General features: G+C 48.1%; 1 protein-coding gene across 2 annotated transcripts in view; it reads right to left on the bottom strand.

Moving 5' to 3' along the window:
* LOC107118447 (poly(rC)-binding protein 3-like) overlaps positions 1 to 24,756 on the bottom strand; it is a 356,111-nt gene that overhangs the window by 327,363 nt on the left and 3,992 nt on the right. For both annotated transcript variants that reach the window (XM_015420802.1, XM_015420794.1), the window contains exon 2: positions 2,195 to 2,282. The gene's annotated coding sequence lies outside the window, so the exon portion shown is untranslated. The remainder of the gene's footprint in view (positions 1 to 2,194; positions 2,283 to 24,756) is intronic.

Here is a 24,756-nt window from a genome sequence, read left to right as displayed (position 1 = left end):
AACAGCCATAATGGCTGTTCGAATCCCCGTGAGCTGCCGGCCCCAGTCCCAGCTCCCGCCAACCCAGCGGCTCGAAAGTAAATACAAGTAGAGAAATGGGTACCTGCCCTAGGTGGCAGGGGGCACCCTCCTCCTGGTTCTGTGCCAGGAGTGTTGACGGTGGCGGCGAGAAAAGCGGCGGCGAAAGAACAATGGCGGTATCCGGTGTTCCGAGGAGGCGACGACCAGATCGGATGGAGGCAGAGTCAGGGCGACGCAACTGCGAGACGACGCAGCACGGCAGGAGCCCGACGGGACGCATAGCCGGAAGCCGCAGTCTGAAAGCAGTGTGCGCCAGAGGAGGAAGCATCAGAGCCTGCCTGTGATGGTCGCCAGTCGCCCGGGACGCCAGGAACGACATCTGAAGCCGCCGGATGAGGAGGAAATACGCCGCATGGGTGCTGTTAGGTAACCCCCTCCCCGGAAAAATTGTGGCCCTAGTCAGGTAACAAACTACAGAAGTAGTTCAGTGTAAACCGCTCTGAGACCCATTGGGGGTCATGGGCGGTATAGAAATAAAAAATGTATGTATGTATGTATGACTCTGCTTCTGACCTGCCCCTTGGACCTCTGACCCTCTGGCTTCTGACTTCTTTGGACTCTGGCTTTAACAACGACTCTAACGGTTGGTGATTTGGACTTGGTACTACTGCTTGCCTGGTTTTGACTTTGGACTGCTTTTGGACTCTCTTGTTGTTGCCTGGCCTAGTACCGCATTCGTGACAATAAGACGAGTCAGGCAGAAATGAAAGTTAAGGTTCCATTACAGCAACATACCATCCATCGCCTCCCCCTCCCCCTCCCCCAGCTACGGCAGCAGCTTAGCTGACAGCACTGCGGGGACACAAGGTGGCTCATCCCGCTGAGCACAGAGTGAGGACCAGTGTTCCCTCTAAGCTGAGTTAGTGTGAGCTAGCTCACGGTTTTTGAGCCTCCGGCTCACACATTTTTGTCTTAGCTCAGGAAGGGATGGCTCCAGAGCAAACTAATTTATGCAGTAGCCGAATTGCTCGCTCACAACTTTAATGCCAGGAGCTCACAAAGTAGACTTTTTGCTCACAAGACTCCACAGCTTAGAGGGAACATTGGTCAGGACTAAAGTGGGAGGTAGGATGGTTCCTTTCAAGTGGCTGCCAACGGTCCTCCCCCCATACCTCACCCGGGGGAACTGCGATCCCCTGCGATCCCCCCGAAATGACCTCTGGTTAAAACACTTTATGACGCGGAGCCAACCCAAGCCGACAATCCCCTACCGCAAAACAAGACCTCTGCCCAGAAATCCATGGAAAACACACCCTTCTGGAAAAGCTATCTAGCCATACAAAACAGGAACACCAGCAGCTCTGGGGAAACAGTGGGCTGAAACTGGGTCGCCCACTGAAGGGAGGTAGCGTGATGCAGAACGGAACAAAAACCCGGAATAAAAGAAAGGTTGATTTAAATTTTAGTGCAGAACTGGGGAGGGGGGGGGGCGACAACGACACAGAATAAAAAGAAGGCTGAATTAGATTTTAGTGCAAAATTGCTTGGAAGACACCACCGTGAACACGGAGAGTGTGGAATGGGCTAATGTGTGGTGGAAACTGCTGCCGACTTACAGCCGACTTATGCCAACCCCATGGAGTTCCCAAGGCAAGAGACATTTGCCCTTGCCCGCCTCTGCACAGAGACCCTGGACTTCCCCGGTGGTCTCCCACCCAAGGACTCACCAGAGCTGCCCCTGCTTAGCTGATGAGATCTGATGAGATTGGGCTCACCTGGCCCATCCAGGTCAGCCTCTTGTTAAAACACTGTATGACGAGGAGCCAACCCAAGCCGACAATCCCCAACCGCAAAACAAGGCCTATGCCCAGAAATCCATGGAAAACAAACCCTTCTGGAAAAGCTATCTAGTCATACAAAACAGGAACACCAGCAGCGGGTCTCCCCTTTCTTGACTCAAGTTTACCCTTGTGCTCCACTCTTCAACTGTGTTCCAGCTCTCTTATCTGTTAACTGCATATCTCCTCAAGGACAACCCCAGTCTAGCAAACCAGTACTTCCCAAGTAACTGTCGCATATCCAAATACCACCCCCCACCCCAGATGTGGCACCGCCCGGGAATCATTTAATTCACCCCAGCGAAGAGAAGCAAAAAGAACACCGGGGTACTTACTGGCCAAAGTCCACAAATCATTCTTCAGGGATCAGCATCATGCTGTCAGTTGTCGCGTCCCTCCTTGCGGAGGTGGAGAAGGGCCGCACTGAAATTTTAAAAGAGGAAACTGCTTTATTCAAACTGTCAATAAAGACTAGCTGGCGTGAATCACTCTTTTTTTAATTGCAGTTGGATACCTGGAACCTGACCTGGATAGCCCAGGCTGGCCCGATCTCATCAGATCTCAGAAGCTAAGCAGGGTCGGCCCTGGTGAGTCCTTGGATGGGAGACCCCCAAGGAGGTCCAGGGTCGCCGTGCAGAGGCAGGCAAGGGCAAAGCACCCCTGTTCTTCTGTGCGACTGAATGGCACCTTCCACACAGAGATAGACACCTGGATCAAAATGCTTTGCACCAACAAACAGAGGGTGTGATGCCATCTGAAACAGTCTAAAACTCACGACACGGAATCGATCCTTGCCCAGTTTTGAGCAGCCGTGAACTGTAGCATGTCCTGGACTCCAGAGCACTGGCATGAAGGATTCAGACCAAAGAGACAAACCAAGAATGCATTCAAACCAAGGCGAAGCCTGCCTCTTGATTCTCTTCAAAGTGGGAACGCATCCCGCAGGACTGTCAGCTGAACCAAGGGAACCCCACTTCATTGGCTCAGACATAGTTCAGGCAAAAATAGTCTGATCGGACATTTACTAACTTCCACTAGAATCCATTGTGAACACACCAAAGTTTGATACACATTGCCTCTCTAACTCTTTCAAGGCAATCGGGGCAGATGCATACTGTGTTGGGGCAGAAACCCACGGACATATACTCTAGTCATCCTGGTTTAAAACGGATAGGCCCTCCACTGTCACACTGATGCTACTGAAGTCAATTTTGAATTGTTGGGTTGCATAGCAAAGAAGAACAATAGGAAGAGATTGGCTTTATACCCTGCACTTCACTTGGAGTCTCAGAGCGGCTTACAAACTCCTTTCCCTTCCTCGTGAGGTAGGTGGGGCTGAGAGCTCTTTTGAGAACTGCTCATGAGAGAACAGCTCTGAAGGAACTTGTAATTGACCCAAGGTCATACCAGCAGCTGCATGTGGAAGAGTGGGGAATCAAACCCAGTTCTCCCAGATTAGAGTCTGCGCTCCCACCACTGCAACCAACTGGCACTAAAGAACGCAACCTTCACTTGGCAGTTAATGAAGGAGAAGCTGGGGGGGTCCATTAAAGGCAGAAGAGCTGGTGTTGGGGCAAGCGTGCCAGGCTAGGATCTGAGAGGCTCAAGTTTGAATCCCCTACTCTGCCATGGAAGCCTGCTGGGTGACCTTGGGCCAGTCACACACCCTCAGCCTCACCGACCTCCCCAGGCTGTTGTTGTGAAGGAAAAAATGGAAGAGAAAAGAACCACTGGGAAGAAAAGCCACTGGGAAGAAAAGCAAGGTATAAATGAAATTCTAACAAACCTCTAGATTTATTGTCAAGTGCCATTTCCTTCCCCAGCCCTAGCTGCTATTTAACGAATACATATTTAACCAACTAGACACATTTCCCCCCCACAATCCAAGGATGAGCAAGACCCTTAGAGACCTCTCAGCTTATTTAAAATTCTTTCCTTCCTCAGCGGGAGCCGGCAAAACAACCAATTTTCTTCACCGGTCGCCTCACCTCTGCGGCTAAAATGTGGCCAACATGCGCCTAGATTGTTGTCCATGTTGCTATGGCAGCAGTTACCTGTCGGGATTCCATTCCAAGACACATAGCGACGGATGCTCTTATGTCACAGCATCACGCGCGGGATGCCCATCATAAACAATTATGTCTGGCAGCGTGCTTTTTAACGGGGTTGGGCTGGGATCCAGAAGGCTTATCAGAGCCCCTCAAAGATCACCCACAGTTGGCTAAGCTCTTGTCAAACTTAATTTGCTTGTTTTAGCTTCTCTAGCTCCTCTGGAAACTGAACAAATAAACATAGACAGCGCTGCCAGGTATGCGTCCTTGGTTGTCCATGGGGCTTCCTCCCAAGGAAACGTGGACATATCGGGCTGTATGTTTTGCAAAAGCTCAACTAGAGAGGCAGCGTGGTGTGGAGATCAAAGTCCTCTCCTTTCCTCTGATCCCATAAAAGCTCTGTGACACATTACTCTTGAGCAGTGTTATTAATCACTTGCCACCCAATAGACAAAAGAAGTTAAAAAAATTGAAACTGCTAAGGTTCGTTTTGGATTCCTGTCGTTGAGTAGATATGTAAGCAGGTCATAAGAATATACATCAGACTGAACTGGCAAACACAGTGAAATATAATGCCTCCTGACTCTGAGAACAAATTTAGAGTCTGGTGGCACCTTTAAGACCAACAAAGTTTTGTTCAAGGTGTGAGCTTTTGTGTGCATGCACACTTTTTCAAATACGCTGGAATGGTAGGTAAGATGCAAACTTATAGACAGGCTGAACAGCAAATTAACATGTAACACGTTGAAGATGTGCAAAGGCAAAACTAAAGAACAAGCTAAGGTTATAAGATCAACAGTTGCAAAGCAATAAATATGTCAAAACAGCAGATAAAATGTGGTCCCAGGGTAGTCCGAGGGTAGGGATCCCACTCCCGACCTTCAATGGGGTGCCGTTGGTGCCAGCGCCAGAGGGCAGGAGCTTGGGAGTGCTCCTGGATACGTGCTTAACAATGGACCCCAAGTAGCAGCCACTGCCAAGTCAGCCTTTTACCACCTCCAGCTGATTAGGCACCTGGTTCCCTTCCTCGACCGCAATGACTTGACAGCAGTGATCCATGCAATGGTCACCTCAAGGCTGGACTACTGTAATGCTCTCTACATGGGGCTGCTCTTGTCGTAAATAGGGAAGCTGCAGCTAGTGCAAAATGCAGCGGCCAGGCTTCTGATGGGCCTCCCTATGCGGGAGCACATCTAGCCTGTGCTAAAGGCATTACACTGGCTGCCGATAGAATTCCAAGTTCACTTCAAGGTGCTGGTTCTTACCTTTAAAGCCCTATATGGTCTGGGGCCGACATACCTGAGGGACGGCCTTTCCCCCTATGTACCCCAGCGAGCACTGCGCTCAGGGTCACAAAACCAACTGACCCTCCCAGGCCCCAAAGACATCAGACTGGCAACAACCAGGGCCAGGGCGTTTTCGGTGGCGGCTCCATACTGGTGGAATGAGCTCCCAAAAGAGATCAGGGCCCTGCGGGATCTTTTACAGTTCTGCAGGGCCTGCAAGACAGAGCTCTTCCACCAAGCCTTCAATTAAGGAGTCGCCACCATCACCATCACCATCACTAAAGGGGTGCCCGACTCCGCCATTACAATCTATGCCAGTTGTATATATGTGATAAAGATCAAGAACGGATGAACAAAGTAACTATTGCCACCATCCTTAATGTATAGCTACAATTTGCTAGCACTTTATGTTTTCAATTGTTTTAGATGGTTTTATTTATGTTACTACTGTTATTATGTTGCTTTGTAAGCTGCCCTGAGCCTGCTTTGGCAGGGAGGGTGAGGTATTATTATTATTATTGTTGTTGTTGTTGTTGTTGTTGTTGTTATATTTTTTAACTGTGAGAAGTAAATTGATGCTCTCCATTCTCTCCTCTCAGGTGTGAAGGTCACTTAACAGCATTTTTTTCTTTTTTGAGGTTAGCATACAAAGGACACTCCACAAGGATACGTGCAATCGTGTCGATCTTACCTAGGAAGAAGGACAGATTCGTTCTGATTAAGGTAAATGCATGAACTTTCCCCTCATAACTGCCAAGGAGTAGATGTTTAGTATGTCCTGGATGAATCTAGTGAGCCAGTTTGGTGGTTAGAAGCGCGGACTCTAATCTGGGAGAATCATATTTGATTCCCCACTCCTACACATGCAGCTGCTGAAGGGTTACTTACAAGTTCTGGCAGAGCTTTCCTCTCACAAGCAGTCCTCAAAAGAGCTCTCTCAGCCCCACCTCCCTCACAGGGTGTCTGTTGCGGGGAGGGGATGGGAAAGGGATTGTAAGCCGCTCTGAGACTTCTTCTGGTAGTGAAGGGCGGGGTATAAATCCAATCTCCTCTTCTTCCTCCTCCCTCTCCTCCTTCCCCCCCCCCAGACAAGGATCTGGGAAACCCAGGTCCAGAGCCCCACTCTGTCAGGGAAGCTTGCTTCACCTACCTCACAGGGCTGTTGTGTGGATAAAATGGAGGAGAGGAGAACATTGTAAGCCGCTTTGAGTCCCCACTGGGGAGAAAGGTGGGACGTGAATTAAATAAAATAATTAATAAAATAAAAGCTCAGCTACAAGATAAAATAATGGAAGGCCACACAAACACACAAACAGAGCAGAGGTGACTGTGCTGACACAAGGCAGGGCTACTGGCAGAGAGTCAGAAACATAGTTAAAACGAATCTGAACAATGAGATTTATTTCAAGGGCAGCGGATTCACAGAAACATCTGACCTTTCTTCTCGCTTCCTCCGCTGGTAGTCTCATGTTTGCTGCTAAAATGGGCAGCCCCTGCAGATCCAGTTTAGTGTAGACGTTAAGGGTGCCACACATACGCATGAACGCATGAAGCTGCCCAGACTGGCAGCGACTCTCCATGGTCTCAGGCTGAGGTCTTTCACATTAACCACTGCCTGGTCCTTTAAACTGGGGATAACGGGGATTGAACCTGGGACCTTTTGTATGCCAAGCAGACACTACCACTGAGCCACAGGCCTTCCCAGACTAGGATTTGGGAGGCCCAGGCTCAAATCCCCAATCCGGCTCGTAAAATTTGGCCAGTCACACACTCTCAGCCTAGCCGGACATCTTCCCCTCCTGTCGTGTGGGTGGACAACTCTGGCTAAAGAGGGCAGGGCGTCCCTTCTTGGCATACGCTGTGTGGGAGGGACTGCTCTGCGGAGGTCATTCCAATATTCCCATTTTACAAATGAAGGCTGTGCAACAGGGGCTTGGTGCTCCCTGTACGGGTGGCATAGCTGGGATCTGATACAAACACAATACATACCATGAGATGGCAACCAGTATAAACAGGCTCTTCTTTAAAGTTACTAATAAATAATACCCTGGTGGTCAATGTGACTGATATGATCCTTGTTGTTTGTATCAATACAACAAATTACAACACAGTCTATTTCTTACAATAACCAAGAATAACAAACGACAGCATGTACTTTCTTTCCATGCAACTTTGTGAAAGATTTTACAGCATACATTTGCTTAGTACAGCTTGTGAAAGATTCTGACAGGGTCTCAGTTTACTTTCAGCCTGTTTCTTTATATTTATCAAAGAATCCTCACTGTATACAGTACAAAAATACAAGAAATAGAAACGACTCACAAAACACTCAGCAAACATACAATGGAGATGCAAAATAATCTCTTACTAATCATTTAGTAAAGGTAAAGGTTCCCTTGCTCGAAAGCCAGTCGAATCCGACTCTAGGGTTGCGGTGCTCATCTCCGTTTCAAAGCCAAAGAGCTAGCGCTGTCCAAAGACATTTCCGTGGTCATGTGGCCGGCACGACTAAACACCAAGGCGCACGGAACGCTGTTACCTTCTCACTGACGTGGTACCTATTTATCTACTTGCAGTTTCTTGCTTTCAAACTGCTAGGTTAGCAGGAGCTGGAACTAGAGACAGGCGCTCACTCCATCATGCGGCACACTCGGGTCTCGAACTGCTGAACTACCAACCTTCAGCGTCTTAACCACTTGAGCCACCAAAGCTCCTACTAATCATTTACTCACCACTTAAAGACTACATAAATGGAAGACTTCTGTAATACTTCCATGGCATACTGCTTCTGTTTCAAATCTGTCTTCTCAAACCCCACCTCACAGACAGACCATTTAAACCAGGGGTGTCGAACTCATTTGTTACAAGGGCTGGATCTGACATAAATGAGACCTTGTCGGGCCGGGCCATGTGTGTCATAAAATGTAATGCCAGGTCCATACAATTTACAGCATATACTTTTGCTTAGTACAGCTTGTGAAAGATTCTGATGGGGTCCCAGTTTAATTTCAGCCCGTTTCTTTATCTTTATAAAGAATCCTCACTGCATACAATACAAAAATACAAAAAATACAAAAGTCACAAAATACTCAGCAAACATACAATGGAGATACAAATAATCTCTTACTAATCATTTACTCACCACTTAAAAGACTACTTGAATGGAAGAATTCTGTAATACTTTTATGGCATACTGCTCCTGTTTCGAATCTGTCTTTTTAAACCCCACCTCACAAACATCCCATTTAAACTCTACAGCCAGCACCCACAGCAGATGTCACTAATTAGCAAAATTCAAGCTCTCAAACCAACCACACAGCCACCACCCCAATGGCCATAATCCTCACAAAAAACTTCCACGTTTTTGGTGAGGATTATGGCCATTGGGGTGGCGGCTGTGTGGTTGGTTTCAGAGCTTGATTTTTGCTAATGAGCATGTTTGCTGAGTGTTTTGTGATTCTTTTGTATTTTTTGTACTCTGTATCTTTCACAAAGCTGTATGGAAAGAAAGTACATGCTGTTGCTTGTTATTATTGGTTATTGTAAGAAATAGACTGTGTTGTAATTTGTTTTTGTTTTTTTAGAATTTATTTATGCTTTTTCCAACAAACAAACAAACAAAAAATAAAAATCCGAATACATTCTTATTGTGTTGTAATTTGTTGTATTGATACAAACAACAAGGATCATATAAGTTACATTGAGCTCCAGGGTGTCAGGGTCTTTAGTCAGGTTACACAACACAGGGCTTCATGAGAAGATAACTGTTTATTGGTAAATCCAGTACTAGAGACACGTATACAGATTGTGTCAAGAATGGTCGCCTATACAAGGGCCTCTGGCTTATACTAGAATCAAACATCTCCCCGGTAACCATGAGCCAATGGATACATCTCGCGCGTGTGGGCAAAGCAAGCAGGCAAAGCAAAAAGCCGTTAACTTTCCCAGCCGAGTAAAACTGCAGCTGGAGCATCTACAAGGTCAAGCATAAGATAGCAAACAGTTGGTGAGCCAGGGAGAGCTGAGACAGAAAACGGGAGGGCACCCCTCCACATTCCAGACTTATGACAGGGCTACCTGACAGGGTATTATTTATTAGTAACTTTAAAGAAGAGTGTTTATTTTGGTTGCCATCTCATGGTATATATTGTGTTTGTATTGGATTATCTGTCGATGAGCCTGTAATCTGAAGTGATAGCTGGGATCGGAACTCTTTTTTTCTCAGCTCAAACCCACTTTGTCTCCTTTTCCCCCAGTCCCTGCTTCAAGAGTCTCAAGCCTGCCAGTTTAAAGCCACCACTGCCAGTTTCCAGCTCACCCCCGGGACTCTGTAGCCTCCGGCCCCCAGAACTCATACCCTTCCAGCGTCCCTTCTGCTTTTTCCTCCCTCTCTCCGAAGCTGTTGGCCTCACTGGGGTTACCTGTTGGGGCAGCGGCTGCCAGGACCGAAAGTCTGCCACCATGCAGAACCGCAACAGTATCCCTGAGGGCCTCGTTCTCAAGGCACATCGCCATCAACTGTCTGAGGAGACAGATTTTCTCCCGACTCTGTACTAATTTGTCTCCTCCTCTCCTGTGAAGACTGCTCCCTCTTCTGCTCTTTCTGTAGACTGGCAGTTTCCACACGTGGGGGCTGTTGGTTGCCCTGAGCTGCCATTATGATGTCACTAGCCCAGAGCCTTCCGCTCAGGGCCTAGCAACACGATAGGCCCCATAGACTGAACACCACTGATGATTGAGATTGTGCTTTAATGGTTTTATTCTGTTAATAGATTGTGATTAATTTTATTGTATGTTTTAAACTGTGGTGTACACCACCCTCAGTCCTTCGAGGGAGGATGGTTTATAAATTAAATTGATAACAATAATAATAATAATAACAACTACCCCCACAACAACCCCCCACATCACAGGGTTGTTGTGAGGATGAAAAGGAAAGGGGGGTGATGGTGTAAGCATCTTTGGTTCCCCCCTTGGGAGGGGGAAAGTGGGGTATAAATGTCCATCTGCCTAAATAAATAAAGACCCGCTGTTGAAATGATAAGAAGAAGAAGAGGAGGAGGAGGAGGAGATTGGATTTATACCCCGCCCTTCACTCAGAGTCTCAGAACAACTTACAAACTCCTTTCCCTTCCCCTCCCCACAACAGGCACCCTGTGAGGTGAGTAGGGCTGAGAGAGCTCTGACAGAAACTGCTCTTTTCCAAGAACAGCTCTGACAGGACTATGGCTTGCCCAAGGTCATCCAGCAGCTGCAAGTGGAGGAGTGGGGAATCAAACCCGGTTCTCCCAGATTAGAGTCCGCACACTTAACCACTACGCCAAGCGGTATGTTCAGAGAGTGTGCTCAAAAGGATTACTGCCATCCAAAATTTAAAAAACAAAACAGTGCTTTAGTGTTCCATTCAAGCAAAATGAAAGTCCTCAGACGTTCCACAATCTTCTCCCACCCAGGCACAGGAAACATGTGGGAGGCAAGCCTCCTCTTTAAGCTGTCAACGTTCATTAAATAAAGAGAAAAATTAAATCTCTAGCCCTTTTCCTTCCAGAGATTTAATGGGAAGGGTGTGGGGTGTTCATCATCCTAGTAGTCCAGAAGCTTTGGAAGAAAGGAAGGCGCAAGGTGGCTCCAGAAGTGGCCACTGGGCGGTTAAACCCGACTGGCGTCACTCAGTCTTGCATGTCCTGTCCCAGAAATGTTTCTTCTTTGACCTTTTCTGTCTTGCTTGCTTCCCCTGCCCCTTCACTTCAGGAGAGCGTCTGGGCGAGACCGGCTATGAAACATCTGTCCCAGGTGGGGAGGAGGCCCTGCTTGTGTGACAGGCTGCCTGGTGGATGACAGATGGCCAGAAGCCTCAGTGGTGGTGGTGCTAACCTTGAACAGGCCCTGAAGGCAGAGAGAGACCTCAAGGCTGCCAGCACAGGGGTCCCCAGCCTTTCTAAGCCTGCAGGCACATTTGGAATTCTGATGGCAGGGTGGATCCAGCCACAAAATGGCCACTACAGGAAACACAGCCAACCACCCAACGTGTGCAGTGGCTTAACTGCTGTGGCAGACGCTCCCACAGCATTCTTCAGCTGACATGTCCAGAATGACCCCGATGCTCACAGAAGGGAGCATGAGCACCAGAACATGAACATGGCACCTATGCTCAAACAAGCACACTTGCAGTTAGAAATGAGGGAGAGCTGGAGAATCTACTGGCCTTTCAGATGAGAAAACTGATGTCTTCATGTCCTGTAATGGCTTGAATTGGATCCCCCAGATAAAAGTTTTTTCCTTTCAGAAAGAGAGAGGAAAATCCTTTTCTAGGGCTCTGTCAGACAATGTAGACTAGGCAGGACATTCAATTACTGGTTCTGTCAGGGTCCTGTGATCAACTGAGCTTCCAAAATCTGGCTTGCAGGAGAGTTTGTTGTTGTTGCTGGTGGTGGCGGTAGCAAGTGTGTCAAGTCACAGCTAACTTATAGCAACTCCTTCTGGGGTTTTCAAGGGAAGAGACGTTCAGAGGTGGTTTGCCGTTGCCTGTGCGGGCTTCCTGAGTGGTCTCCCATCCAAGTACTAATCAGGGCCAATCCTGCTTAGCTTCCAAGATCTGATAAGACAGAGCTCACCTGGGATGTCCAGGTCAGGGCAATTTGTTTGTTAGCTCCATATTCACAGAACAAAAGGACGCTCAAAAACCAGCTAAGATTTGTTTTCAGCATCAAGATGCTATTTCTGGACCATTTTTGCGCAAAATACAAAAACGCTAAATATAACCGGGGGGAGGGGGTTTCCAATACAAAATGCCAACACATTGGCCAGGAATTCCAATACCAAATGCTAGTACTTTGGCCAGGTGCATCTCAGATATGAGAAATAATTGCTACAAGCATGGATGGCTTCAAGGGGGAATTAGATAAGCATATGGAGCAGAGGTCCATCAGTGGCTATTAGCCACAAGGTATAGATAGGGACTCTCAGGCTGGGGCAAGTGATGCACTGTATTTCTTGGTCCTTGGGGGCGGGGGGGGGCAACAGTGGGAGGTCTTCTAGTGTCCTGGCCCCACTGCTGGACCTCCTGATGGCACCTGGTATTTTTGGCCACTGTGTGACAGAGTGTTGGACTTAATGGGCCATTGGCCTGATCCAACATTGGCTTCTCTTATGTTCTTATGATAAATAAGCAGGTGGTGCTACAACATATCTAGTATTCTCCAGTGCCAAAAAATTTGGAGCACTATTAATATCATTCTGGCACTCAATGTCAAAACACCCTTTGTTTTACCAGTGCTTTCGCCTGGTCCAGTCCCATTACCAGGAGGGTCTGAGCGGACAAGCCTAAAATTCTCAATGTGTGGAGGATCACCGTTAACCAGGGAGATTGAAAACGGTCCCAGAGGATTAAAGGTGTTAATCCTTGAGGTAGATAGTTTAACTTGAGTCACAATACAATGGAGGTGAGACTTACTGCAGCCTCGGTTTTGACCAATCCAGATTCTAGGCCCGGGCTTGCGTTACCATTCACCGTGGTTCTTGGGCGTGGGCCCCCACCACGACAATTAAAAGGCTGATATTAAAGTTATAACTGTTATAAAAATGTAATTACAAAACTGATTTTTTAAAAATGTAGCTGGGGATATAGCCTGGAGGAAAAAACAGCCATGGGGGGGAAAGTGGTCTGAGAAGCCCTATTTCATTCCTGGGTATAGACTGATGTCCTACAACAATTCTTTTCAAATGCAGCAGAAGCATAAGGCTTTATCTTAGATACCTTCAATTCTGTTTAACATGTGGAAGCAGTAACAGCAGCCGTATCGTTTTACAGTTTCTCAAAGGACATCATTTGACAGTGTCAATCCTCCACTCGACTATACATTCAAAAGCGATGTTCAGTCTGCCAATATGCTAAGGGGGGGGGGAGATTGGGAAAAAGAATCCTGCCGTATAACTAGAGGGCATAATTTGTCTAGACATTACATCCATAGTACTGCGTAATTTCTCTCTTGCTATTGATTATCTAATGAGCCTTTTAACGAGGCACTCCTGTTATGCCTGATGGATGTACAGAATGCATTTCCTAATTCCATTTCGGAAGCTAAATGTCAATCTGGAGATTGAAGATCAAAACCATCACGCCAATTAAACATCTGTGATGGTGCTTTCTTGACAGACAAAATGGACATCTAATATTGCAGTGTTCTGTTTTATGCTGATGAAACTCCGTAAGGAAACAAAATTGAATAATAACAATGCTTTGCATGTACATGGGGCTAGCAACGAAAACACTTTCACGTACATTGTTATAATACGTACAACAACCAGGCAAGATATGTCTTGTGAAACTTGAACTCGGTTCTTCCAGATATGAGAGCTCAGCAGAATTTCCCAGTGTATTATTCATCCCTTTATTCCCATTTATAAAATCTATCTGATGGCCCTAGGCTAGCCCGATCTTGTCAGACCTCAGAAGCAAATCAGGGTCTGTCCTCGTGAGTACTCGGATGGGAGACCACCAAGGAAGTCCAGGGTCGTAGTGCAGAGGCAGGCAATGGCAAACCACCTCTGAATGTCTCTTGCCTCGGAAATCCTACTGGGTTGCCATAAGCCATCTGCAACTGGATAGCACTTCCCGACCTCCACCACTTGATTACAGTGTAAACAGAGTTTCTTAATACAACACAACAGGGCTATTAAGGGGAGTACATGATGTTTTGTCAACAAAGGGGCCATCAGAACCAAATTCTTTATATTTGAGGAAGGACGTTTCATACATCATGACTGCTGCAGGAAATGTCAGATTTCCACTGGTATTCCTTCACAGTACATAGGAAACATATGGACCCACTCCTAAAATTCTTTGGGAATAACATTGTGTTACAACTGCTCATCAAGTTGTGGTTAAAGTTCGGCAACCCCAGACCCCAGTTTGAACTTTGTTTCTGCTCTTTTTCAAGGACAGCTCTTGTCAGAACTATGGCTTGCCCAAGGTCATCCAGCAGGTGCAAGTGGAGGAGTGGGGGATCAAACCCAGTTCTCCCAGATTAGAGTCCGCACACTTAACCGCTACACCAAAGTGCCTATAGGCTCTTCTCTGGACCCAGTGCAAACCGGGTTTGATTTCCCCACTCCTCCGCTTGCAGCTGCTGGATGACCTTGGGCAAGCCATAGTTCTGGCACAGCTGTTCTCTTAAGGATACTTATGGAAAGAGCTCTCTCAGCCCCACCTACTTCACAGGGTGTCTGTTGCGGGGAGGGGAAGGGAGAGGAGTTTGTAAGCCGCTCTGAGACACCTTTGGGTAGTGAAGGGCGGGATATAAATCCAATCTCCTCCTCCTCCTCCTCCTTCTTCTTGGTTTCCCAGCCTTCAGGAGGGGCCTGCAGATCTCCCAGAATTAGAGCTGATCTCCAGACTACAGAAATCAGTTCCCTTGAAGGAAATGGCTGTTTGGGAGAGGGGACTCTATGGTATCACACCTCTCTGAAGTCCCACCCCTCTTCAAACCCCACCCCTCCCCAGGCTCCACCCCCCAATAGCCACGGATTTCCTACCTGGACTCGCAAACCCTTCCTGCACCACATCTGGCATCACCTCCAACTTATCTAGAATCAGTTCCTGCCTTCAGTGCTCTGAACAGCCAGTATCCTGCAGCGTGCAGGAAACAAATACTCTATACGTTTAAGATGCATCTAATCAGTCTGCAGGGTTGAGCTCAGAGTGAACAGGGGGGGATCAACTGTCTGTGCACTGTGCTGATTGGCTGGCGCCTTAGAGGTCACAATCCCAGAACTGTTTTGCAGCATGCTTTTAAGAAGTATTCCTTCCCTTCAAAACAACTGTTGGAGCCGTGAATACTGGTACTGAGTGTGTTTAGCCCCCTCTGACTCTAAAGGGAGCTGCAATGTCCACCTCCTACTGTACTCAGCTTACTGAATTCTTCTCTTGCTTTCCATGACTACTGTTGCGCGCTTCGTCTCTACTAGATATATCTGGGGATACATTCTGAAGGTGTCCCTGAAGATCAACTAGCAGGTTGGAAAATGCCTGGTGATTTGGGAGGGGTGGGGTTTGGGGGGGGGCTCAGCAGGGTATAAAGGAACGTCTAGAGTCACCTTTCCAACGCAGCCATTTCCTCCAGGGGAACTGATCTCTGCCTTCTGGAGATCAGCTGTGATTCCAGGAGATCTCCAGACTTCACCTAGAGGCTGGCAAACCCCAAATCTCTCTCTGCTGCTGGAGAACTACTGGTCGTTAATGCCTCGTGCAATCCTGCGATTGCAGTGAACTCTGATGAGCGCAGCTCTTGCACGTGCAGGGGTGGCTTACTCCCCCGCAGCTCTGCTAACGAAACCACGGCAAAAGTGAGCCTGTGATCAGGGATACTCACTCAGTGGGCCCAGGGGCTACCTGTGGCTCTTCTTGAGCACTGTTCCCCAGTGCGTGGGGCTGTCAAACTCTGGGTGGTGGCTGGGATCACAACAGACCTCCTGGCAACAGAGATCGGTTCACCCAGAGAAAATGGCCCCTTTGGAAGGTGGATGCTGTGATGTCCTGTCCCTCCCTTCCCCAGACCCTGCGCTCCTGAGGCTCCACCCCCAAAACCTCCAGGTATTTCCCCATCCAGAGCTGGCGACCCTGCCAACGTGGCACCTGATCCATGTTCCAGGTAAGAGAGAAGAAGAAGAAGAGACATCTTATGCAGAGGTCATTTCGTAGAAAAAGAGGTGCAGGAGCTCATTAGCATAGCTAATTAGCATAACTTATTTACATATGCCACACCCCCTGACATCACCAGAAGTGTGTCAGAAGGCAACACCCACCACTCAGGCTCCACTGGACTGTTTTGGATAACTATTGGGGGGGGATGTGCAGATCTGTCCTCGCAGAGGAGGGAGGAGAGCTTGTGCCTGAATAAAACGTGGTCTTAAAGGTGCCACTGGACTGTTTTGGACCAGGGGGCCGGGGGTGGGGAGCTCTGCAACTTACCTGGCTGCTTCTTGCTCTGACTGAGGGCTGCTGGGAGCAGGGGGTGGGGCTTGTTGCATGTCCCCGCCCCCTGGGCTCTTTACTGCCGGAGCTCCACTCCTGTGCGCTCCTGCAGGAAATGACCCCTGATCCTATGTAAGGTGAAACAGAAGGCAAGCAAGAGCCAAAGAGGCTCAAAACTAACCGATGGGGGGGGGCAACTGCCAAGTGTACCCCAGGGAGAGAATTCTCTTAACCCTTTCCTTCCCAGATCCTCTTGCATGCAGAGTTCCAACATCCCACAGAGACGACCCTTCCTATTCAAAGGGACTCTGACAAAATACTTAGTTGTCATCATACTTTACCTGTGTGTTTGGTGGAGTGGTGCACAGGGCAGACAGTAGTCAAGTGGCTCCTTTGGAAGAGGGTCACTGCAGATGTGGCTTTCTGAGAGCCGCGCTGTGGGCATCATTGGTTTAAAATGTACAAAACACACTTGGGAGAACAAAGGAAGAGCAGGCAGCCCAACTGAGGCATGAAGGAGAGGCAGAAACAGATGAGAGAATCGGAGGTGGGACTGCTCATGCAGACAACCGATGGTAGGTCCTGTCAGCAATGCTCCCTCTAAGCTGTGGAGTCTTGTGAGCAAAAATTTTACTTTGGGAGCGACTGGCATTAAAGTTGTGAGCAGGAGATTTGGCTACTGCATCAATAAGTCTGCTCTGGTGACGCAGCACCCAAAGGCGCCATGTTGGGGGCCTCTGTTCCGGCGCACCACCAAGTTACGCTGACACTCTGCAATGGTGGCCCAAAATCCAAGCTGCCTCCATGGCTAAAAAAACAGGATGGTGGATTCTGTTTACAGTACATCTCCGTATGCCCTGAAATCTATTTAGCCACAAAGGCGTTTTTCACAGCAAAGATGTTTCACAGCACGCGCGGTGAGAGCTTCACCAAATGAGGTTGACCTTCTGTGGGAAAATCATTTTAACGTCTCACAAACAAAAAACAAAAAAAGGGAGGTGGTGTAGGGGAAGCGGATGCTGTCGCCTTTGTACTGAAGAGACACTCACTTGTGAAGCGACGGCTCCAGTAATTTCTGCCAAAACAGCAGCAGGTGGTACAGATACACCACCCGTTTCTTGGGAAACAGAATATTATTTCCCAAAGACCAGCCGTGTTGCTTGTCAGGTCTTGTTAGAGCAGGTCAGGGTACCGTTAACGTACCAGACTGAAATGAAATATTTTCAGTGCCACTGTGCCGTTATTGGGCGGCAGCACCCTCCTCCAATATTAATTGGCACAGCTAAGACTTTGGGTAGTTCTTTCTTCTACGCCAGCAGGTCAACAGATACTATCGAGTGTTTTTTTTCTCTCCCTGCGGTGGCATCAGGTAAGTATGCCAGTTCCTGCTCAAGCATGTACAATTAAGAGCTTCTCACATCTCTAAGCCATGAGGGATTTAAAGGCTATAGGACGGGGGTCTCCAACATGGTGCCCACCAAGACTTTCCCTGGTGGTGCCCGTCAAGTTTTTTGAGAAAGTGGGCGGGGCTTGTGCCCAGCAGGGCTTCTGATTCGCCACTGGAGGTCTGACTGGCTGTACGGATTGTTTTAAAGTTGCTTCAGTGACAGCTGCCGTCATAGCACGACACTCTTCGTGGCACTGCTGTGTGTAACACGCCGGAAGATATCATTAAACAATACTTTCGTTTTTAAAAAGGCATCCTATTGAACAGGGCTTCTGCCTGAAACGCTGACGAGTGGCTATTGGTGTTACACATAACTTCAATCCCTGAGATGTTGTGGTTGGCTCCACCTCCTGAGGCAGCCATTTTGTAGTTGCGCTCATTGCCTGGTGTCCAAATTCCAAAGGTGCCCACGGGCTCAAAAAGGTTGAGGACCTCTGCTATAGGAAGTGTTTTCCTTTGGATGACAGTGAACACTAGTAGTTCATGATGTCTCCTGACAACAGAAATCTTGCATCAAATTCTTAAAACATGGCAAAGAAGCCCCTAACAATGTTCCCTCAAAGCTGAGTCAGTGTGAGCTGGCTCACAGTTTTTTAGCCTCCGGCCCAGGAAGGATGGCTCCAGAGCAAACTAATTGATGCAGTGGCCAACTCACTCACTCACAACTTTAATGCCAGTAGCTCACAAAGTAAAATTTTTGCTCACAAGATTCCACAGCTTAGAGGAAGCATTGCCCTAGAATGACTCAGTTTCTGCAAACTGCAGCTGAAACTCTCAGTGCAAATTCATATTTGCAGTTTCTCACGCCCTCTCGCTGGCAGAAGGGAAGGGAAGATTTCCAGCCATTCAAGAAAAGATGTGATCTTCTGTTGGGCTGTACAGTGATAGTCCCATTCACAATGATCCAGACTGCTGAATTCAATAACCCCATTTTTTTTTTAGTTTTCCCTCTCCTCCTGTTACAGTTACAGGTGGAACAGCTAAGCTGACCACTGGGGTCAGGCAGGCTCAGAGCAGGTCTGGATTCCCTGCCTCCCTTGACCACCAGGGCTGTTGGCCAGAGGAAGTAACTGTTGGATGCTGGAACTCTGCATGCAAGAGGATGTGGGAAGGAAAGGGTTACGACGAGAAGTCTCTCACTGGGGGATCCTTGGCAGTTGGCCCCGCCCTCTCATCAGTTAGATCAGGGGTGTCAAACTCGTTTGTTATGAGGGCCGGATCTGACATAAATGAGACCTTGTTGGGCCGGGCCATGTGTGTCATGATGCCAGGTAGTGGAGATATAAACTTTATAAAGGACACAAACACAAAGGTGTTTTTTTTTTTACTTAAAATAAAAACATGCTTAAAACGTTAGCACTCTTGCAATATTTTCTTTATTTAACAGTGTCTGATAACTGACACCTCTTGCTCTGAATTACTGCATCAAAATGTCTGTGCTGTTGCAATCCTGAGTAGGCTGTTCAGGTGTGTATCTGTAAGCTGCAAACCTACGATGACGCAGCAGCAGCAGACCTGGAAGAAGAAGCAGAAGACAGCCAGTTCCACTGCGGGCCTGATAGGAGCCCTCCGGGGGGGGGGGGTCTGATCCGGCCCCCGGGCCGCATGTTTGACACCCCTGAGTTAGATGTTGAGCCGCCTTTGCTATTCATTTACTCACTCACTCACTCATTCATTTATGCTTTAGATATATAAATCGCCCAATCCCTGTATGCACAGGGTTCTGGGCGATGTGCAACAATGTTAGAATCAATTAAAACAACAATCGATTAACAATTTCAGATGGCGCCCGTAATTTTCTTCAGAAGTCAACTCCGGACTGTGCTGCCGTCTCGCGGGCAGGGCAGGGTGTGTGTGTGCTGAAGCGATGGAGAGAAAGAGGAGGGTGCCCACCATGATGGAGACTGTTTGCTGTCCTCACCCAAAGGCCTGGCGGAACATTGCTGCCTTACAGGCCCTGCGGAATGGCATTAAGTCCCACGGGGCCCCGATGGTATCTGCCAGAGACTTCCAGCAGGTCAGAGCCAGGGCCAAAAAAAGTCCTGTCTTTGGCCGAGGACAGCCAGATATCTTTGGGGCCAGGGATCGCCAGTAGATTGTTCTCCGCCAAGTGTAATGCTCTCCCGGGGATGTATCAGAGGAGGCGGTCCCAAAGATGTGCCGGTTCCAGACCGATCAGCTCAAGCCCTTGAAGGTCAATACCAAAACCTTGAACCTGACTTGGTATTCCACTGGGAGCCAGTGCAGCTGGCGCGGCACAGTTGGACGTGTGCCATCCGTGGCATTCCTGTCGGGACTCGTGTTGCCTCATTCTGGACCAGCTGGAACTTCCGGGTCAGTCTCAGGGGCAGGCCAGTGTACAGCGAGTTACAGTAGTCTAGCCTGGGGGTGACTTAAGGAGGCATCTAGGATCATGCCCAAACTCCTGGCGGATTGTGCCACCACTAGTGGTGTCCTGTCAAGACTGGGAAGTCTGTGCTCCAATCCTGAACACACACACACCCCAGCCACAGAACCTCCATCTTTATCGGAATGCTTGCCTTCTGTCTCATCTTATATAAGATCTCTCTTCCTCTCTCTCTTACCCGGGCTTAGAACTGAAGCAAGTTAACCTTTTTGAAGTTCACGATAAGTTAAACGTATCCACATGAATATGCCCTGTATGACATGCTTCTATTTTGGTAAGCCAAATTTCTTTCTCTCATTGCCACTGGAGTCAGATCATCTTTGTAATTTGTTTTGAACAGCATTTCCCCCTTAAACAGGAAACACGGAGGATTCGGGATATCGCTTAAAGTTTCTGTGCTTCCAAGGTAAGATACGTGGGAGAGTTGGGTGGGAAGGGGCCCCCCAGGAACTCTTTGCTCAGGACTCCCCAAAATCAGGAGCCAGCCCTGACTTCAAATTATACCAAAGCCAAGAACCAGAATTCTTCCCTGTCCCACCGTCTGAACCCATTTTCCCTTCAGCCTTAAGTCGCTCAGACTGCGCGAGCTGCAAGACGGGGGAGTTCGAGGCTGCCCTCCCTCAGCCTGTTGTGCTCCTGCCCCCCTCCCCGGTGTTGCCCTCCGTACCAGCCTGCTGGCCAGGTCCACAAGGAGGTCCCTGAAGTGCCCTTCCTGTCAAACTTTATCTCCCTACGCTTGCTTGGGTTGCCATAGTTATGGGTGGAGGGAATTCCTGCGGGGAGGGGAGGGAAGTGAATGAGTGAGAGAGTGGGACGTTTGCTTTAGAAGTCATAACTTGCCTCGCATAACTTTCCCAGGGGGAGGTGTTTTTGAAAGCTTTTTGGTACCAGCTTGAGCAGTAGATAACCAAGCCATATATTTTTTCACTTGCTTGACATGGCAATGCTAGGCGTGGCATGTCTGTATGACGTATGCTTGGGGAAGGAAGGGGCTTTTATCTGATTTACCTATAATAAGCTTGTACCCGCCAAAAGTCTTTCGTTCTAACACAAGCGATGTTCTGGATCATGCATACATCTCAATAAACATATCACTGCCAAAGAGAACGTTGTTGAGAGTTAACTTGACCATGGATCTGGCACTTTCACAGCACAGACCATGCAGCGCTGGACTGGTTTCTTGGTCAAGCGCAAAACATCACCCCGGGCAGCTTTCACTTGTGGGGACAAAGGGACCGGGACCTGTCAAGCTTCCAAAACGGGTGGCTGACAGCTACTGGATCCAAGTCCAATTAAAACTATTTGCAAGGGGATTAGCAGTCCGACGGGCGAAGGGAGCCAGAGATACCTGGGACAGTCAAAGCAGCAATTCAGTGGCCGGCAGGAGCCTTTCTCCTTCAACAGGCCCGGCACAGACAGCCTCCTGACAGCCTAGAGCCATGTCAAGTTATCTCGCATACCGGACTGGGCAGCTGTTTCTTCATGCTGCATACAGGGCAAAATGCTCCTTCTTGCCCGTGCTAATCCAAGTGGCTTGAGGAGTAGGCTTGTTCGTATCCAATTTGGTATTACCCGGATTACACGGAGGTTTTACCTGGGGGAGGGGGGGGATTACTATGGTTGCCAGATGCCGTCTTTGCTTCAGTGGGAACAAAACTGGGGAAGCAGCCGTGTCGTGCAACATCAGTTCTCATCCTACCTGGAAGTGGTCCCATGGTAATTTAAGAACTCCCTGAGCTCTATGGTAAAAAAACGCAGAGATCTGAGAAACATTCATAGAGTGTCACGATGTCTCTGCAGGGTACCACTGGAAGTGACATCACAGTGTCGTGCACTGTCGCTCCCCATCCATTTTTGCTCCTGCTGGTGAAGAAAAGCCCAGGGGTGGGAGTTTGCTCACCACCCTGCAGGAAACATCCTCCCCTGCGATTCCTAAAGGTAAAGGTTTCCCTTGCTCGAAAGCCAATCGAATCCGACTCTAGGGGGCGGTGCTCATCTCCGTTTCCAAGCCGAAGAGCCAGCGCTGTCCGAAGATGGTTCCATGGTCATGTGGCCGGCATGACTAGGTGCTAAGGCACACAGAACACTGTTACCTTCCCACCGAAGTGGTACCTATTTATCTACTTGCAATTTCTTGCTTTTGAGCTGCTAAATTGGCAGGAGTTGGGACCACAAACAGGAGCTCACTCCATCATGTGGCACTTGGGTCTTGAACTGCCAAGGTACCGACCTTCCGGTCTGCAGTTCAGCATCAGTAAATTTTTGTTTCAAGGTACTGCCCCGTCTAGGGGGGCATTCAGTGCACAAGGATGTGGCATTTTTTGGCTTTACTGACCTAGTGTTCATTTCAGGACAGGGAAGCGGGGCCCGCCAAGTGTTTTTAGGAAGCACACAAAGCCAGGAAGGTCTTTTCCCCAGCAAGGCTTCTGATTGGCCGCTGAAGGCTTGATTGGCTGTGCAGATTTTTTAAATGTTGTTTTGGCAGCAAAGATCTACACTGTGTGACTGAAGGCGAGCCATGGCAGCCATTTTGTGGTAGACATGTTGTTGCTGTGCCCACCATGCCGTGTCAGAATAAGAAATGTGTCCGCAGGCTCAAAAAACATTGTGGACCCCTGCTCCTTGTCAGAAGAAGAAGAGAAGAGATTGGATCTATACCCCGCCCTTCACTACCCGAAGGAGTCTCAGAGCGGCTCACAAACTCCTTTCCCTTCCCCTCCCCACAACAGACACCCTGGGACGTAGGTGGGGCTGAGAGAGCTCTTTCGAGGACTGCTCTTGAGAGAACAGCTCTGAGGTAACTTGTGACTGACCCAAGGTCACTAAGGCACAGGGAGGGGAAAACAAACCTGACCCAAAAACTGGAATCAAGAACCACGAGGGTAAGAAAGAAGTCAAATAAAGGGCCAATATTAAAAACCAAGTTAAAACTTACAATATACAAAAATACATGTATTTCTTAGAAAGAGAGTTAAAAACATGGAAGGGCCCAATGAAAGCCTTCTAAACAAGTAAAGGTGGCCTAAACGCAAGGGCCAATACACATGACCTGATGCGTTTCCACCGTATCGGGGCCTTCTTCAGAGGTCAAAGAATATTGAGGTACACATTAACTTTAATACATATTACAATATTGGAACAAAAAAAGGAAGGCTGTAGAAAAAAGATTAAAAGGATATTAAATATGAATAATTAAATATTTTTTAACTTACAGAGTCGTAAAAATGGCTATATTCAGGGGTCATTTCCTGCAGGAGCGGAGCTCCGGTAGTAAAGAGCCCAGGGGGCGGGCACATGCAACAAGCCCCACTCCCAGCAGCCCTCAGAGCAAAAAGCAGCCAGGTAAGTTGCAGAGCCTCCCCCAGCCCCCCGGTCCAAAACAGTCCCGTCGCACCTTTAAGACCAAGTTTTATTCAGGTACAAGCTCTCCCTCCTCTGCGAGGACAGATCTGCATGTCCCCCCTCCCCAATAGCTAGCAGTCCAAAACAGTCCAGTGGAGCCTGAGTGGCGGGTGTTGCCTTCTGACACACTTCCGGTGATGTCAGGGGGTGTGGCATATGCAAATGAGTTGTGCTAATGAGCTCCTGCACCTGTTTTTCTACAAAATGACCCCTATATTACTTACTTAAGTTTTAACTTAGTTTTTAATATTGGCCCTTTATTTGACTTCTTTCTGACCCAAGGTCACACCAGCAGCTGCATGTGGAGGAGGAGTGGGGAATCAAACCCGGTTCTACCAGATCAGAGTCCGGGCTCCTGACCACGACACCAAACTGGCTCTCCCTTTCATATTCCCGGATTTTGGTGAAATGCAAAGTCTGGGGCGGGAGATGCAGAGGGAGGTCACTCCCACCTCCCGCCCTGCCACACAGAGAACCTCCAGTCTGCCTACTGGGACTTGACGTCATGTACCTCCCCGCTGGTGCTGAAGGGAAAAGCTGAAGATCAATTTCCTTACAGTAGGATTACAGGCTTTAGCAGTTCAACAGTAATATGTATCACTTAGGGAAAATAACAGAGGCTGCAAGTCACTGAAGTGACAGGCCTGCGCATGAAACCTCTAATTATGCATTTAATCATTGACTGGGCTTTTTTTATTTCAGCGTGGGGACATAATTTCGAAGCCAGCTCAGCTCATGACCCAAGAGGCCGTTAAACAGCTGTGCAAATAAGAGTGACATTTTTTTTACCAGCTTGCTAATAGAAGTCTTGAATTTTAGTAATAATAGTAATTTATTAAATGCCAAAAGCAGCCTTGCAAATATATTCATAGACATAACGATCCCACTTTCTCTCTCTCACACACACACAAATACACATTTCTGGCCTGTCTATACAAACATACCAGTGTCATTTGCAGCCTAAGAATGGACTAAAAGGAAGAGGGTGGGGGGGTGGGGAGAGAAACAATTACCTTCCGGTTAACAGAAGCTTCCCTGCCTGGTTTCCTGGAAACAGATCTTTAGGCAACACAGGCAGCTGGGCAAGCGCCTCGCCTCTTTTACAAGCCTGGCATAAATGGCAAAATCAGATCTACGACACAAAAGTTTAAAAGGGCCACGACCCCAAGACGAAGTCTTGCCATCAGAATGTAAAGAAAGGAGTGCTGGGGTTTTTTTGTTTTTTCGGAGGCTGGCAATAAGAGACAGGAAGAAGAAGAAGAAGAAGAAGAAGAAGAAGAAGAAGAAGAAGAAGAAGAAGAAGAAGAAGAAGAAGAAGAAGAAGAAGAGAAG

Source organism: Gekko japonicus, unplaced genomic scaffold (assembly GCF_001447785.1).
Source record: "Gekko japonicus isolate JY-2015 unplaced genomic scaffold, Gekko_japonicus_V1.1 scaffold438, whole genome shotgun sequence".
NCBI lineage: Eukaryota > Metazoa > Chordata > Lepidosauria > Squamata > Gekkonidae > Gekko > Gekko japonicus.
Note: the sequence above shows the minus strand (reverse complement) of the source record. Positions and strands in the feature narration are given on the sequence as shown.